Source organism: Pantherophis guttatus, chromosome 3 (assembly GCF_059756535.1).
Source record: "Pantherophis guttatus breed Tessera chromosome 3, ASM5975653v1, whole genome shotgun sequence".
Classification (NCBI taxonomy): Eukaryota; Metazoa; Chordata; class Lepidosauria; order Squamata; family Colubridae; genus Pantherophis; species Pantherophis guttatus.
In genome coordinates, this window is record NC_142065.1 from 80,084,329 (window position 1) to 80,099,721 (window position 15,393).

Genomic DNA, 15,393 nt, shown 5'->3' on the forward strand with positions numbered 1-15,393 from the left:
GGATAAGATAGGTTGTCCCAAAATAACAATGTAATCCATGAGTAATTTACAGTCTAAAATTATGGTGGTGCTTGATGTTGATTTGCCTGTAAGACGGTTTTGTGTAATCGTGATCCATGCAAACTGAGGAAGGACATAAATTTTGAATTCCAAATGCATTCCTGGTAAATATTAATGTTCTCTAGAGTAAGAAGTATTGCATCATTTTATTTCTGGTTAAGAAGATACATGCACTTGAGGCTCCAGGGTGAAACTCTAAAAATAGGAAAAGCTAACTGCAAATTCATTAAAAGTAAAAGATTTTAATGTACATATTTTAATTTTGATCAGAGCAATAGTTAAATTTATTGTACTTCCTGCAGAGTCCACTCAAACATTGGCCTAGTTTGGTTGTAATGTCCAACCATGATTTAGTACTAAATGTCTGAATTTGGGGTATTCTCCCCTGATTTCCAAATGAGCCAGTTAAGGAAATTTGAATATGGGAGATGAAGATGGAAAGTGATTCTGTGACTCCTTGTATTGCCAAACAGACTGTATTTTCAAGCTAAGCAACTTTGTCCTATCTGCAAATTATTGTGCTGTCTTTTCTAGCACACATACACACACACACAAACAAACACAAAACTCAATATATGAAAATAGTTTTGGTCAAAATCCTGAGGCCAAGTAATAACTTGCAAAGGTGTTTTGCATCCCAAAGCAAATCCCAAATACATTTCCCTAAAATGTTGGAATTAGTAGAAATGTGCTGAAAAGTTATTTTGGGATAGCATAATCTGTATTCCAGCTGGGGAAAATGCTACTTTTAAAACTCATTTTTTTTCTGTATATACGCATTTATCATTCTGCTGTTGCAGTTAAAACATGCTAGGGTTAGGTTTTTTTTAAAAAAAAAACACTATTGTGTGATATAATCTAGACGTACTAGAGGATGACTAATAACTTTCAATAAACCATAGTGTGGCATTAAGCAAGAAGAGACTGAAGTTCGTTAAAGACTTCAAATAACCTTTTTATGTGCCTAGTTCTTAAAGCACTGCTACCTATATAATAGAAAGCTTAAAATGCTGTCTTAAATTGCAGACCTTATAAGATTACAAATGTCTCTTGTGTTAGCATAATCCACATGCAAGTGATAAAGTCTGTGCTTTGATGTGCTAAATTGGAGAAGGATTCTTGGGGCTATGAATATATATATGATGGAACGTCTTTAACTAGATTGGGATAAAGCATGACAGAAACCACAGAACTACGAAACAATAAAAACAGGTCTTCATGGTGAGGGAAGGTTCTAGCGCGATGTGGTATTAGGCAAGACGGTTTGGAAATTTGGTCCTCTATAATTTGCAGCCGGAAAAGTAATTTTGACATGCTTGCTCTTTGTCCATCATTTCTTCCTAATTTAGTGTTGCTTAGAGAGACTTGAACTGCTGCTCCCATCATTATCGCGTAGTATAGCCATGGGTGAATGTATATGAGTAGGACTCCATCGCAGCTGGTGAGCATTAACTTAGAAAAGTGCATTTGTCACAGCCTCTCTCTTGAATCTGCTATGTATGTATAATAGATGGATTCATCCATAGCCCTATAAACATGTAGTTAATTCAGCAGGATCTATTGCATTAAAAATAGTTGGAACTCACACACACAAACTCAGAATAAATTGTACCACTGTGAAAGCATTCTTGTATGTAGGTACAATTGTCATATTAGTTTTATGCAGAAATAGTAAAGTTATTGTTAACTCTTTAATGAACTAATTCTGCAAAAGGGCTGCTCTAGCAAATTTTACATATCCAGTGTTCTGGTGATTTCTGCATATCCAACAGGCATGGAAACATTTAAACTTCTCCAAGCTAAATTCTGTATTGAATGAAAGGCTATTTTTCTGTGCTTCAGAATTCTTTAATTAGATTATATTATACATTATAAAAACAATCATTCATACACACACACAAAAAGGAAAAAAAGCATTGCCTTTAAAAGTAAGGTAAAGCAGTTACAAGCTATTTTCAGAACTTGTCTTAAATCTTCATAAGAAGTCGCAAAAAGAGGAAATTGAGCAAGGAAGGTAGGTAATTTTCCAAATTGTAACAATTTTGTAGTTTGGGTTCCATCTATCAATAGTTGTGCCCTTACATTGCCAAATCAATTTTTCCTGTGTGCCAACGGCTCTTAATAGGAAAAAGTTCTTTGCCTTGCCTTTAAAATGTTAATAACAAGGCAATGGAAGATTGGCTATCCGTGTTAAACTATTTGGGTTTAAAAGACTAAAATTCTTAACAAAGAAAGCTTTATAATTTACTGGCAATTAGATTTATCATAATGATTCAAAAGTTTGCAAGATTCCAGTGCCTGAGAAATGTATTTCAAACAGCACTCGTTTAATAAAGATGAGGAATGAGATTACGGTGTGCGTAAGATTTCTTTATGCAAAAAGCTTCAGTATGTGACTATCTTGGCTTAGATCATTATTTGCTCCTCTGTGTCTTGATGTCATTGAACAGAAAGTCCCCGGACTTCTATTGTCCTCTTTTCTTTCGGGTGCACGCATGCATTGTTAGTCTGGCTTAGCTGTAAGAAAATTTATTACAGTTAAGTGGCAATTTGTTGCCATGAAACTGCAATTAAAGTATTACAGAGCAGCCATTTTAGATTAACACACATTCAGAGCATGGGCAAGCACAGAACAGCTCTTGTTATCTTTACAGCATCTGAGCTCTGCATAACTGTAAAACTGTGACATGTTCACCTATGTCTTTTGTCAAGTTAAAGAATTTGAGCTCTCCGTGGAGCACCGTGATCTCATCACAAGCATAACGAAGAGGAAAGACAAGCTGGAACTGATTTTTTTTTTTGCAAGTTCAACCTGTGATGTATAAAGTTATTACCATATTTGGAGGCACTGTGAGTGCCTTGCTGGAGAGAGAGGGGGTAGGAGAACATTGCTTGTTTTAACTCCCCTGGGGATACGTATGCATTGGTAAAATGGACTGCGGGCTCTGGACTTGGATGACAATAATATCCTCAGATCCTTACATGTTAAAAAGCCTCTTTAACAGAACTCCTGTTATCCCTAATCACAACTAAATGGAATTCACGTATGCATATGGTCTAAAGTTAATGCCCCAAACAGATCATGCATATTTAAAACACACAAGAATTTTTTTAAAAAAATCTCTCCCTTCATTTCCAGCAGAAAGTTGTATATATCTTACTTTTTTGTAAACTGCCCAGAGTCTCTAAGTGTGAGTGGGCAGCCATATACATTTTTTCTAAATAAATACATTTTCTAAATAAGTAAATAAATAAATATCTTGATTGATTGGACATAGACCTTGACTATAAGCAAATGAGTTTGGGAGTAAATTCCACTGAAGCAAAAGACTTCCAAATAAAAGTATGCTTCTTCTCATTTCAAAGTGATACTTAGAGCTTAGACTTAGAATAACTTTATTGTCACTTTAAATGTACACTAATTGGTATACATTAAAATGAATTTTCATTGCATACAGTTCTCTAAGGGTCACTACCTCCAATATATACTACATAAATATGACAAATAAAATATAAAAATATAAGCATATACCCGCATATATTATATGACACAGAGAAACAACACAGTCTAGTTCAGATGTATACATTTACATGGCAAGAAAAATGAATCTTGGGAGTTTACCAGACGGATGGTATAGGGAACAAAGCTGGTACAGAATCTGGTAGTCCTGCTAGAAATACTTTGAAACCTCCTCCCAGAGGGGAGCAACAGAAACAGACTTTAAAGTGGGTGTGTGGGGCCCCTAACCATGCTTTGAGCCCTAAAAGTACATAACGCTTATAAGCAATATCCTGAATAACGGAAAGTGAGCTTCATATTATCTTCTTGGTTGTCCTTATCACTCTCTGTATGGACCTTCTATCGGAAGCACTGCTACCATCAAACCAAACAGTGATGCAGTTTGTTAAAACACTCTCAATTTTTTTTTTTTAATTTGATTTATATGCCGCCCTTCTCCGAAGACTCAGGGCGGCTTACAATGTGCTCAGCAATAGCCTTCATCCTTTTGTATATTTATACAAAGTCAGCTTATTGCCCCCACAAACTGGGTCCTCAATTGTGCCTCTGTAAAAAGTGGCCAGGACAGAAGGAGAAAGATGTGCCCTCCTTCATCCAACACAGGAAATGCAGATGCTGGTTTGCATGCTTCACTAAGCATGACATGTGGAGAGACCAATTCAGATTGTTACTTATCTGTAACCCTGGCAGGGGTGGGTTCTACTTACCATTACCACCGGTTCGCAATGGGATCGCGCCTTGCTTCTGCGCATGTGCAAATCGCTGATGACGACATCTGGGGTGGGTGGGCGGGGCCTCCAACCGGTTTTACTACTGGTTCTTGCAAACCAGTCCGAACCGTGGGCAACCCACCACTAACCCCTTAATATACTTAATACTGTTGACCACCTCTACAGCTGCATCCTTGATACTGAGTGGAGTATGACTATGCCAGTTCTTTCTAAAATCTACAATGATCTCCTTTGTTTTATTAACATTTAGAACCGGGTTATTTTTCTTGCACCAGTCCACCAGAGCCTTCATTTCTTCCCTATAAGCATCTTCATTGTCATCCCAGATAAGACCCACCACTGCCGTGTCATCCACATACTTCACAATATGATTCATGGCAGATTTGGCACAGCAGTCATGGGTCATCAAAGTGAACAGTAGCAGACTCAAGACACAACCCTATGGGGAGCCTGTACTCGAGGAGATGGAGTTGGAAATTTTTCTTCCAATTCACACAATTTGTTAGGTTAGCTTTCCTCAGTGTGTTGATCTCCTCTTTGCTGAACTGCAACTGCCATTCTCAGCCAGCGTTGTCAAGAGGAGAAGAAGGTTATCTTAATTTTTAAACGTTTATTAAAAGGCTTCAGTCCGAAATCACATTTAGGTATTCTCAGTTTGCTCTAATGCTCTGCCAGATTGTACTTTTCAATCATAGCCGATTGAATTTAGAACAGTGATCATAAATTAAGCTACCTAGACTGAAGCAAAACAGAAATATTATTTGTGGGGAAGCTTTGATAATACTTGGCTCTGCCAGACGGTTTGGTGCATGCGATATTTCCCCTTTCTACCCCGTTCTGTAGCTTAACCATAGTCCTAAAATTCTTAGGAAGCTAAATGAACTAAATGTGAACTATGGACCAGGTAGTTTAAATATTTATTAAACATTTAGGACTGTATGCTAGAAGATGGCTACAACAATTTTATGCAGATGCTTTGAATACTGGAAAGATCCCCAATCAGTTCAAGATATCCCAAAGCCTTGCCATCTTAAAACCAAGAAAAACCACACAATGATTCAGCAAGCTACCATTCTATAACTCTGCTGAACATTTGCTATAAAGTTCTGGAATGATTACTTTATAACAGAATATACCAACATGTTGATAGGGTTGTCGCTTCTTTCCAGGCTGGGTTCCACACCAAGAGAAGAAGCAAGTTCTGGGTCTTACCTCTTTTATCGAACCTGGTTTCCAAAAGGGACTAAAAACCTCCATGGCTTTTATTCATTTGACTGCAGCTTGTGATACGGTGTAGCTTGACAATTTGATGCTCAAGTTGAAGAAAACTATTCCGTGTCTTAAAGTAACAAGTTTTCTGGAGAACAAAAAAAAACAAAAAAAAAAAACCTTCAAGGTTTTTGTAGGAGACACCACTAGTAAATCCTTTTCCATTAAGAATGGCTTGCCACAGGGATCAGTTCTAGCCCCACTTCTACTTCATCTATATACTAGTGATTAATCAGAAACCAATTCTGAAAAAAATTGCCATCTAAGCAATCATACAGCAAAGGAAGAGTTAAACGTAGCTTTTTGTGGAAAGAGAATAAAACACAACTACCACCCAAAATATCTCAGCATAACCCATGACCGATCCCTTACATTTGGAAAACACCACAAATTAATTGGACAAAAATTGAAAACCTGGAACAACTTGATTAGGAAACTTGCAGAAACAGCTTAGGAAGCATAAGCCAAAATTTTGCTCATGGTAGCACAATCATTACTATTTTCTGTTGCCGAATACTGCGCACGTGTTTGGGGAAGAAGATGTCATGCCAACAAGGTTGATGTTCACCTTAATGACACAATGAGAATAATATCTGGAACCCTTAAATCTACACCATTTTTATACTGCCATGTAAAATTGCCCCTTTAAAATTGCCCTTTTTAAAATTGCCCCTCCTGATCTCAGGCAACAACAGACAGTGTGAGAGTGGAATAAGATAAACAGGCCCTCAACTCCTAGAGATCTTCCAATACATAAAATATTAGATTCTCTATTTCTCACTAGGCTTAAATTTAGGAACCAATTTGGAATAACATACCACAGTTAAACTCTAGCTGAAGAATGGCGATTAAGATGGGTGACTTTTAATAACCACAACCAAGCAGATCACAAAGATCCAACAAAATCACTTCAAGGCAGTTGCCCGAAAAATATGGAGTCACCTGAATAGAATCAGGATACCATGCCAGAACTAAGGCAAAACTCTTTAAGTGGGGAATGGCCGAGAGCCCACAATATAACTCTGGTGCACTGGAACAAATTATAACACATATGAATGTCCCCTCAGGATTTTCAAGGCATCTGGGATGATATCGCCACAGCTACACCAGAAACAATATGGTTCGTTAGCTTCCTTAGGTATCAAATTATAACACCTATCCCATTGCAATTTTATGGCTCCATATTATGGTTATTTTATTATGGTTTTATCTTAATATATTATCTCCTATATTGTACTGTCCACATATCGTGTGTGTGTGTGTGTATAATTTGCTGATGCCAAATTTAAACTAAATTTGTATATCACTGATTACATGACCTCTGTAGATGCCCTACATTAAATAAATAAATAACAAAATAATAAGTTATTTAATTAGATATACACCTTAGTTATCCATCTATGCCTGAATATCCTCCTGCCAATAGTTGTATTAATCTATTAGCAGTTTATGAAAAATAAAAAATAAAAAAAAATTAAATATCCCATTTCTTCTACATAATGCAAGTTAAAATGTATTTATGAGCTTTCCAGTAAAAAGTATGGCTCCTTATTATTTCTTGTCCATGCACACACACTCTGAGGGCAAAATTTGTGGACAACACTGAATAGCATCTAATATTACATGACTGCAGCAAGAAATTAGGTCACCAAGGTTGTCTTTATAATTAAGGTTATCATTTTGCTGTGCAATTCTTAATTAATTTCAGGATTTAGGCTAAGATTAAAAAAAAAGAGGCAGGAAAGAGGCCAAGGGGTTTACAAAATAAACAGAAGCCTGAGAGAATCAAAAACATCTATGATTCAGTGTTTATATTGGGCTAATGACATCGAGAACAAATCTCTCTTGAAATACCATCTAAAGGGTAGAGAGTGATGGCTTTTGGAGGTGCAGCTATGTAAGCTGTGTGAGGAGAATAGCCTATCTGTAGTGTAATGCAGTGCAAGTAGTCCTTGACTTAAAACCATTTGATTAGGGACATTTGAAGTCCCATTGACAGCACTGAAAAAAATGTGACTTATGACCATTTTTCACACAACCTGTGGCAGCACCCTTGTGGTCACAGGATCAAAATTCGGACACTTGGCAACTGGCCTGTATTTATGATGGTTGCAGTGTCCTGGGGTCATGTGGTTAATTTTTGCATTCTTCGGACAAGCAAAGTCAATGGGGAAGCCAGATTCCCTTAACAACTGTGTTAAGAGCTGTGGCGGTGCAGTGGTTAGGATGCAATACTTCAGGCTAACTTACTGCTCACTCCAGGAATTCAATTCTGAGTGGCTCAAGATTGACTCAGCTGTCCATCCTTCTGAGGTTGGTAAAATGAGGAGCCAGATTGTTGTGGGAAATATGCTGACCCTATAAACTGCTTAGAGAGTACTATAAAAAACTATGAAGCGGTATATAAATCTAAGTGCTATTGCTATTGGTATTACTCAATGGTGAAATCCAATTTTTTTTTACTACCGGTTCTGTGGGCATGGCTTGGTGACTTGGTGGGTGTGACTTGGGTGTGGCAGGGGAAGAATACTGCAAAATGTCCATTCCCACCCCACTCCAGGGGAAGGATATTGCAAAATGTCCATTCCCACCCCACTCTGGGGCCAGCTAGAGATGGTATTTGCCAGTTCTCCGAACTGCTCAAAATTTCCACTACCAGTTCTCCTGAAGCTGTCAGAACCTGCTGGATTTCCCCCCTGGTATTACTGGATGAAATCTGGTGAGAGGTGTGGGCAGTGCATTGATATTTTCTCTCCTTGACCTCACAGTGGCTTTCAGTACCATTGACCATGGAATCCTTTTGGACCAGCTACGGAGGGCTGGGGAGCACAGTATTGTACTGGTTCACTCCAAGGCCGGTCCCAATTGGTGTTAATAGGAAGCGAGAGGTCCAGGCCTCCTCCACTGCTTTGCAGGGTCCCACAGGGTTCGGTACTTTCTCCACTCCTTTCTAATATCTACATGAAGCCACTAGGTGAGATCATCTGACACCATGGGATGAGATATCATCAGCATGCTGATGATACACTTCTCTATATCTTCATCCCTGGTGATCCAAGCGATGCCGGCACTGCCCTTTCTCAATGCCCGAAGGCTTTAATGGTCTAGTTGGGGGACAACAGACTTCAGCTGAACCTAGCCAAGACAAAATGGCTGTGGGTACAAAGGACTTCTGGATCTAGTGGTTATTATCATTAACTCTGTCTGGGGTTGTACTACCATAGACAGATCCGGTGCACAACTTAGGGGATCCTCCTGGACTCACAACTCCTGCTCAAACAGCAGGTAGTAGCTATGGCTAGGAGGACTTTGCATAACTTCACATTGTACACATCAGTTGTGCCTAGATCCTTACCTAGATCCTGAGGCCCTGTGCATGGTCACTCATGCCCTAGCCATCTCCTAGCTAGATTACTGCAATGTGTTGTACATAGGGCTACCCTTGAAGAGTATTCAGAAGCTGCAGCTGGGGCAGAATGCAGCTGAGCACAATCCTGGAAGCTCATAGGACTACATATATAATACTGCTACTGCAGGAGGTTTATTGGTTGCCATTTTGGTCCCGGATCCAATTCAAGGTGTCGGTCGTTACTTTTAAAGTCCTACATGACATGGGTCCAGGATATTTGAGGAGCCGTTTCTCTCTGATGTCACAAGCCCATCTCACTCATGCCCACGGAAAAGGCCTGCTACACATCCCATCTGCTAAGGAATTGAAGTAGGTGGAATTAAGGAGAAGAGTCTTTTCTGCTGTGGCCCCATTCCTGTGGAACATTCTACCACTGGAGTGAGATCTGCCCCCTCCATTTTGGTCTTTGGATATCAAAGCCTTCCAGTGAGCCTGAGGTCCTGAAGGGGGTGCTCACCGCTGGAGGTAGCTGACAGGGTAAGAAGATCTCATCCCCATCCCAGTTGTTTCTTGGTTCTTGTAGGCATTGTTTTAGCGCAGTTTTTAATAATATTTTAATGTTGACATAGAGCTTTAATAAATAAATACTAACTTAACAACTGCAGTGATTCACTTAACAGCTGTGGCATGAAAAGTCATAAAATGGGACAAAATTCACTTAACTTCTTGCTTAGCAACAAAAATTTTGAGCTCAATTGTGGTCATAAATCAAGGACCATCTCCCTGGATAGCAGCATCTATCCAAGCACATATTTTGGGGCTTCAGTAGGGTAAGCTTGGTTAGTACTTGGATAGACGACTGCCCCAAAATACCAGGCTGGGAAACATGTGTAAAGTTGTGTTTGATTCAAAGACATCTTTACCTTTACTATGTCAGTTGAGATTGTCTTCGTCAGCTGGGATCATACATTCTCTCAGATTTTTGGCTTACCAGATACTGTTGAATTTGTTAGAGTTTGCAGCAATCCAACCAGCACACAGTAAATAATTCAGCAGGATTCATTTATATAAGAAACTTTTTTATATACAATACCATACAACAGAAGCCAGGATCAGAACTCAAGAATCCAGAAGTACTGAATCAATAATCACAGAAGCTATATAATACAGAGGAGCACTCATATATATACAGATCAGTGAACCTAAACCACGCCCAGGCTCTGAGCTGTCTGGGTCACCAAAGAGTCCCTATTGGCTGATCTGTTGCCATGTCTATTCCAATTCATGATCTCTTATACACTGACAGAATTTTGGCAATTCTCCCTTGGCCTTGGAAAGAGGAGATCCATAATGACTCCTAGTTTTAATCTTATCCCTAATATTACAGCCTCTTAGCACCACTCACTGGACTGTGTATATTGAGTATTAGTAGGGGAAGGGGCCTTGCTAACCTGCAGCAAAGGAGAGGTTTGAGGAAGTCATCTTTACCTAACTCAACTGTTGCCATCTTGTCAATGTGAGCCTCTCTGTGAATAGAATGGGTTCTATTGTCATCTGTATCAATATTTATTTAAGTTGATTTCGTGCCTAGGTAGCTTGGATGATAGAATATGCTTAGTTTTGATACTAAATCCTGTATTCAACCTTCCTCCCCAAAAGCAAAAGCGACCTACTTCTTATGAGTCAGCTGCATTTGCTCAGTCCTCTGGACATCAATGCTAGTTTATTACAAAGTATATAGGGATGTTTACGTGCATGTATGTTTTTATGTATGGTTGTGGCCAGGGAAAGCACATACATCTCTTTAAATTCTGATGCAAAATTTAGGGCCACTTCAAGCAATGGCTCTGATACACCAAAACATACACATATGCCAGTTCTTATGGCCACCTATGAACTATAAAGAGCAAGCAGCAACTGATAACGGGGGAAACGATGTCTTTGCTTTCGGTATTCAATTGCAGCATACATTGCATGCTGGGCAAAAAATCTGAATTGCACCCAAGGAATTAGGAAACAAAAGGGCTTTGTTTTTTGGTGTAACTACAAAAGCTGGACAGTAGCAAATGCTAGGTAATCTGTGACATGAATATGGAATGGTCCAAATCGGTGACCACGCAAACAATTGTAGTGCTTTTATGCAAAACCTCAAAGGCTTTCTGATTATTGTTACAAGCCTCCTATTGAGTGCTCAACATCATCTGCGCCAAATCAGTTTATGACCTTCTACTAACAGCCCATTTGAATGGAACATAGCTAGCTAGAAATTAGGGTACATGGCATATTTTTGAATTAAAATTCCTGCTTCATTGGTAAGCTTCTTTTGAAAGCTTGGGGAAAAATCCTTGCAAATGAGCTATTATTCGTATTTGTTGTTTTACAGGGAATGTTTGCGGGCTTATGTAAATGAAATGGATCGTACCTTTAATTACATCTAAACAGGAAATAATTTTCTCTTTAATGGTGGTGGCTCAAAAGATGCTGAAACATGGTAATTCAGCTAATAAGCCTATTTAGTAGTGGTCACTGTTAAATACGCAAAATTATAGCCCATACTGTCCTTTATTTTGTGATGAATCAACTAGCACAATATTCTTATTCTTTTAAAAGTGGAGTCTGGTAGAAATCATTATAGATCTTTTAAGATTTTCAAATCAACTTCCAAACTTTAGGAAGAATGTTGGGACATGAGAGGAGGACAGAAATGACACAGGCAGCAAGTTGTCCATATATTCCATGAAGTTCAATGTTTTGGACCATGGATGGACTTGGAGAATTCAGGAGTCCCCTGAAGTCACCCTACAAGATGACTTTTGCAAACCTCTACTGGTTTCTCTGTCATATCAATCTCCTTGCAGCAATTTTTCAGAAACAATGGACACATTTAATCCTGCATTTTTTCTGAAAAGCTAAACAAACATGTCTCTTGCTCTTTCTAACTTTGGGACAGCGTGAAGTTTGTTCTATCCTATTTCCTGATCAGTTTGTGCCTCTTCCGAGTTAATATTCTTTGTGAAAATATGTATGTTTTTTACATTCTTACCGCACTGCAAAATGTGACATGTGAAAACCAAAAGATAATTGCATTCTCATTTGAGCGTTAGATCAGGAAGTGTGAATTAGGTCAGTTTGAATTAAAATCCAAATTAAACATATGTCTTTATCTCCAGTAAGACTATCAGAGGGAATTATTACACAAAATGCTGGCCATGAGCATTGCATTTCTGGGCCAAGTGTCTTTACAGCAATAAGATCCAATATGGAAGGCCAATTTGAAGACATGCGCCAGGTATTTGCAATCATGATGGTCAAAATACTCCATGTTCCAAGCGGAACCCGTCTGGGAAACCTAGCACTTGAAAGAAATGCATACAGGATACAAGATGGCCAGTTGGAAGGAACCTTCATACCAGCTTGGACAGTTGATCCAGCTAACCCAGTAGCTAGATGGCAGCAGTTCTCCAAGTTCTAAAGCAACCAATTCTTCTCATCCCCTCCCACACACCATCCTTTTCTAACTAAAGCAAGTAATTTACTTGTCAGGGTTCCAAGGAACACTAGTAAGTAGTAATATAAAATCATGGGCACTTCTCTAGAATACGGAGAATGAAGATGTAGTAGAATTATTTGGAAAGACAGCAAGCTGACCTCTGACCTTCTCCAGTCTTAGTTCCCATCAAGTGGCATTGTATATTAACTTTTGTTGTGGCTCAATCCTTACCTACCTCCATTATTTGGAGTAGATAAAGGCTAAACCCATTATACTCATCCAAAGCAAAATTCTAAAGAAGGATTAGAAGCAGACTTGGATTGTCCTTGGGCACCTACTGGTTACACAGTGTGGAAGCAACTACAGTGCAATCCAGATGGGAATTTCTGCCTTGGCATAAATATTAAAATTTGTTTATAGCAATAGCTAGTATACAGAACCAATACAGGTCCTCAGTGACAAAGGTAGCAGGTAATGAACTTTTTCTGAATAACTTTCCTACTTTTAACAAAATTTCTACTTCTATCAATTGCCCTTATGCCTTTAACTTCTCTTATTGGCTCCCATTTTCATTTTGTCATTTTATTTCCTTTCTATGTGAAAAGTATAATGCTTAGTTTATATAACTGGTGAAAGAGTAAAGAAGTAAATGTATATATCTATTACACTTATAAAGAGTAAACAAGTAAGTATACATCTATTAACTAACTGGCTAAGAGACTAGTAGTAGCCTTCTTTGCTAGCTACTACTGGAGGCACAGCCTTGTCTTGTACAGTGGGCCCAGAAACACAGACTATTGGCTTCTTACAAAGCCCATGAAAAATACTTTGTACCAAATGACAGAGAAGGAATAAGCTAAAGAGCTAGCTAGAATTAAGACATCATCTTTTGCTAGTTTGTCATTCATTTTATGAAACTTTTTTGTGATCTGTGGTGACTGAAAGAAAAAAGAAATGAAATGCTAAGTATGAGAGAATGGATAATTTCACTTCAGCTTTTTAAATAGTACAAAAATATTCTCCCCCAAGTTGAATAGTTGATCACTAGGATCAGGAGAAAGACTGTCTACCCATCTGCTTTCTTTCCATAAATTTTCTATTTATGTGGGATTTTCCCTCCCACAAGGAAGTATCCAGAACTGACATCCCTAAATGCATTCCAAACATGATATTGAGTTCAACCATCCTAGCATCTTAGTTCCACCCAACGCTGCTAAATGTGGACCAGGTCCAAGTTTCCTCAATGCAGAAAGATAAAGATCTGTTTGGGAGAATCTATGGTTTGCTTAAAAATATTGTACCTTGCCTTTTCAATATGGCTTTTATGAGTAGTTGTGAAATGTAATTCTAAAAGCATATTTGCATACCGAACGTAAGAGAAAGCCATCAGTGGAAATAGCATCATTGCTACCTTTTCTCCTATTCAATGGGGCTTAAATTCAGAGAAGAGTACATTTGTTGATGCGTTGATTTGTTGCATACATCAGAATAACAGCATCCATTTCCCTTCATTTTCCAACATAAATATTCAAGATGTAGATTGTCTAGGCACTGCTGATAATTTATATAGGTAGAAGGGTTCAAGGAGATTGAAACAGCTTAGTATAGAGTCTAAAGCATTGTAGCAACAAGTTCTTCATTTCAGCACAGAACTAACCCATAGGTTATTCTAATTGCAGTGGATGCTTCAAGCCAGATAATGCAACAGGGAAGAAAGAGACAGTATTCATCATCTATTACACAATTAGATATTGTTTCTTACAATACTAGTACCATCAAGCATCTCTTGATCCACACTGAGCTTAATCTTACTTTTATCTCTTAATTGAGGAGAATTACTAAAAGCAAATGCAATGCATTATTTTTAGACTAATCTAGTTTCATTTCATTTGTATCTGAATCTGTGTATATTATTCCACACTTTCCTCCTTTCTCTTTTTTTCTCTCTCTCTCCCTCCCTCCCTCTCTCTCTGTCTCTCCCCCCCCCACACAACACACATAGGCATATGCACAAATACAACATGTTAAACCCTGCATTCTTACTATGCCTGCCTTATTTGCTGCCACATTAAGCACTTGTTGAGATGGGCAGCCATACAAATTGAATAAATAAATATCAATTTTATATGTATCTTGTTACCAAGCAAAACATATTGAAGAATGTAGGCACAGTTATAAACCATCCTAGAACTTTTTAAAAACAGCATTATAAAAGTGGCAGCTTGTGTAACAGTAGGAGTTTTCTTGGAAATAATTACAAGTTTCCACTGGAATAATTCCTCTTCACAGTTTTAATGAAATCTTTTTAAAAAGAAAAGATAAAAGATTATATCTAATCCTTATTTATATCCTCATCCTCATCCTCATCCTGACTTGGAAGTATTTACTTCGGAATAAACATCTTGGCATTCAACTGTCAGTGACCTAATAGCAAATAAAATAAAGAAAAATGAAATGCTATAAATTAAGACGAAGATGTCTCAGCTTCAACTCCTGTTGAAGTCACTTTCATGGATTATCTTACTTCATTATTTTTAGTAAAGCAGCAGTAGGGCTACAGGTTCGAGATACTGATGTAATATTTAGAAAGAGTTTATGCTGTGCTTTTAAGTATTCTAAGCTTTTCACAAGACCAGAGGTTAGTAAGTTTTGGATATCAGCAGGTTTGGTGCTCTGAAGACCTGCCATGAAACTGATGTGTTTTGCAAATAAAGCAAGTTGACCTGGTGTATATATGAGAGTAGGAACAAAACCAAACTCTAACATAACTAATGAAATTCTGGGGAAATACTTTAATGCTGAAATAACTTCAAATATAATCAGCCAGCTTCTACAGAGGAATAGGAAAAGGCAGATGAAGAAGTACAGATTTTAAGTTTGATTGTTCACACTTTGCTTTCCCAAGTCATAGAAAGTGAATCAATCAAACACTCAAAACCCCATAGGCTTGATATCCAAAGGGCTGGAAATCTAA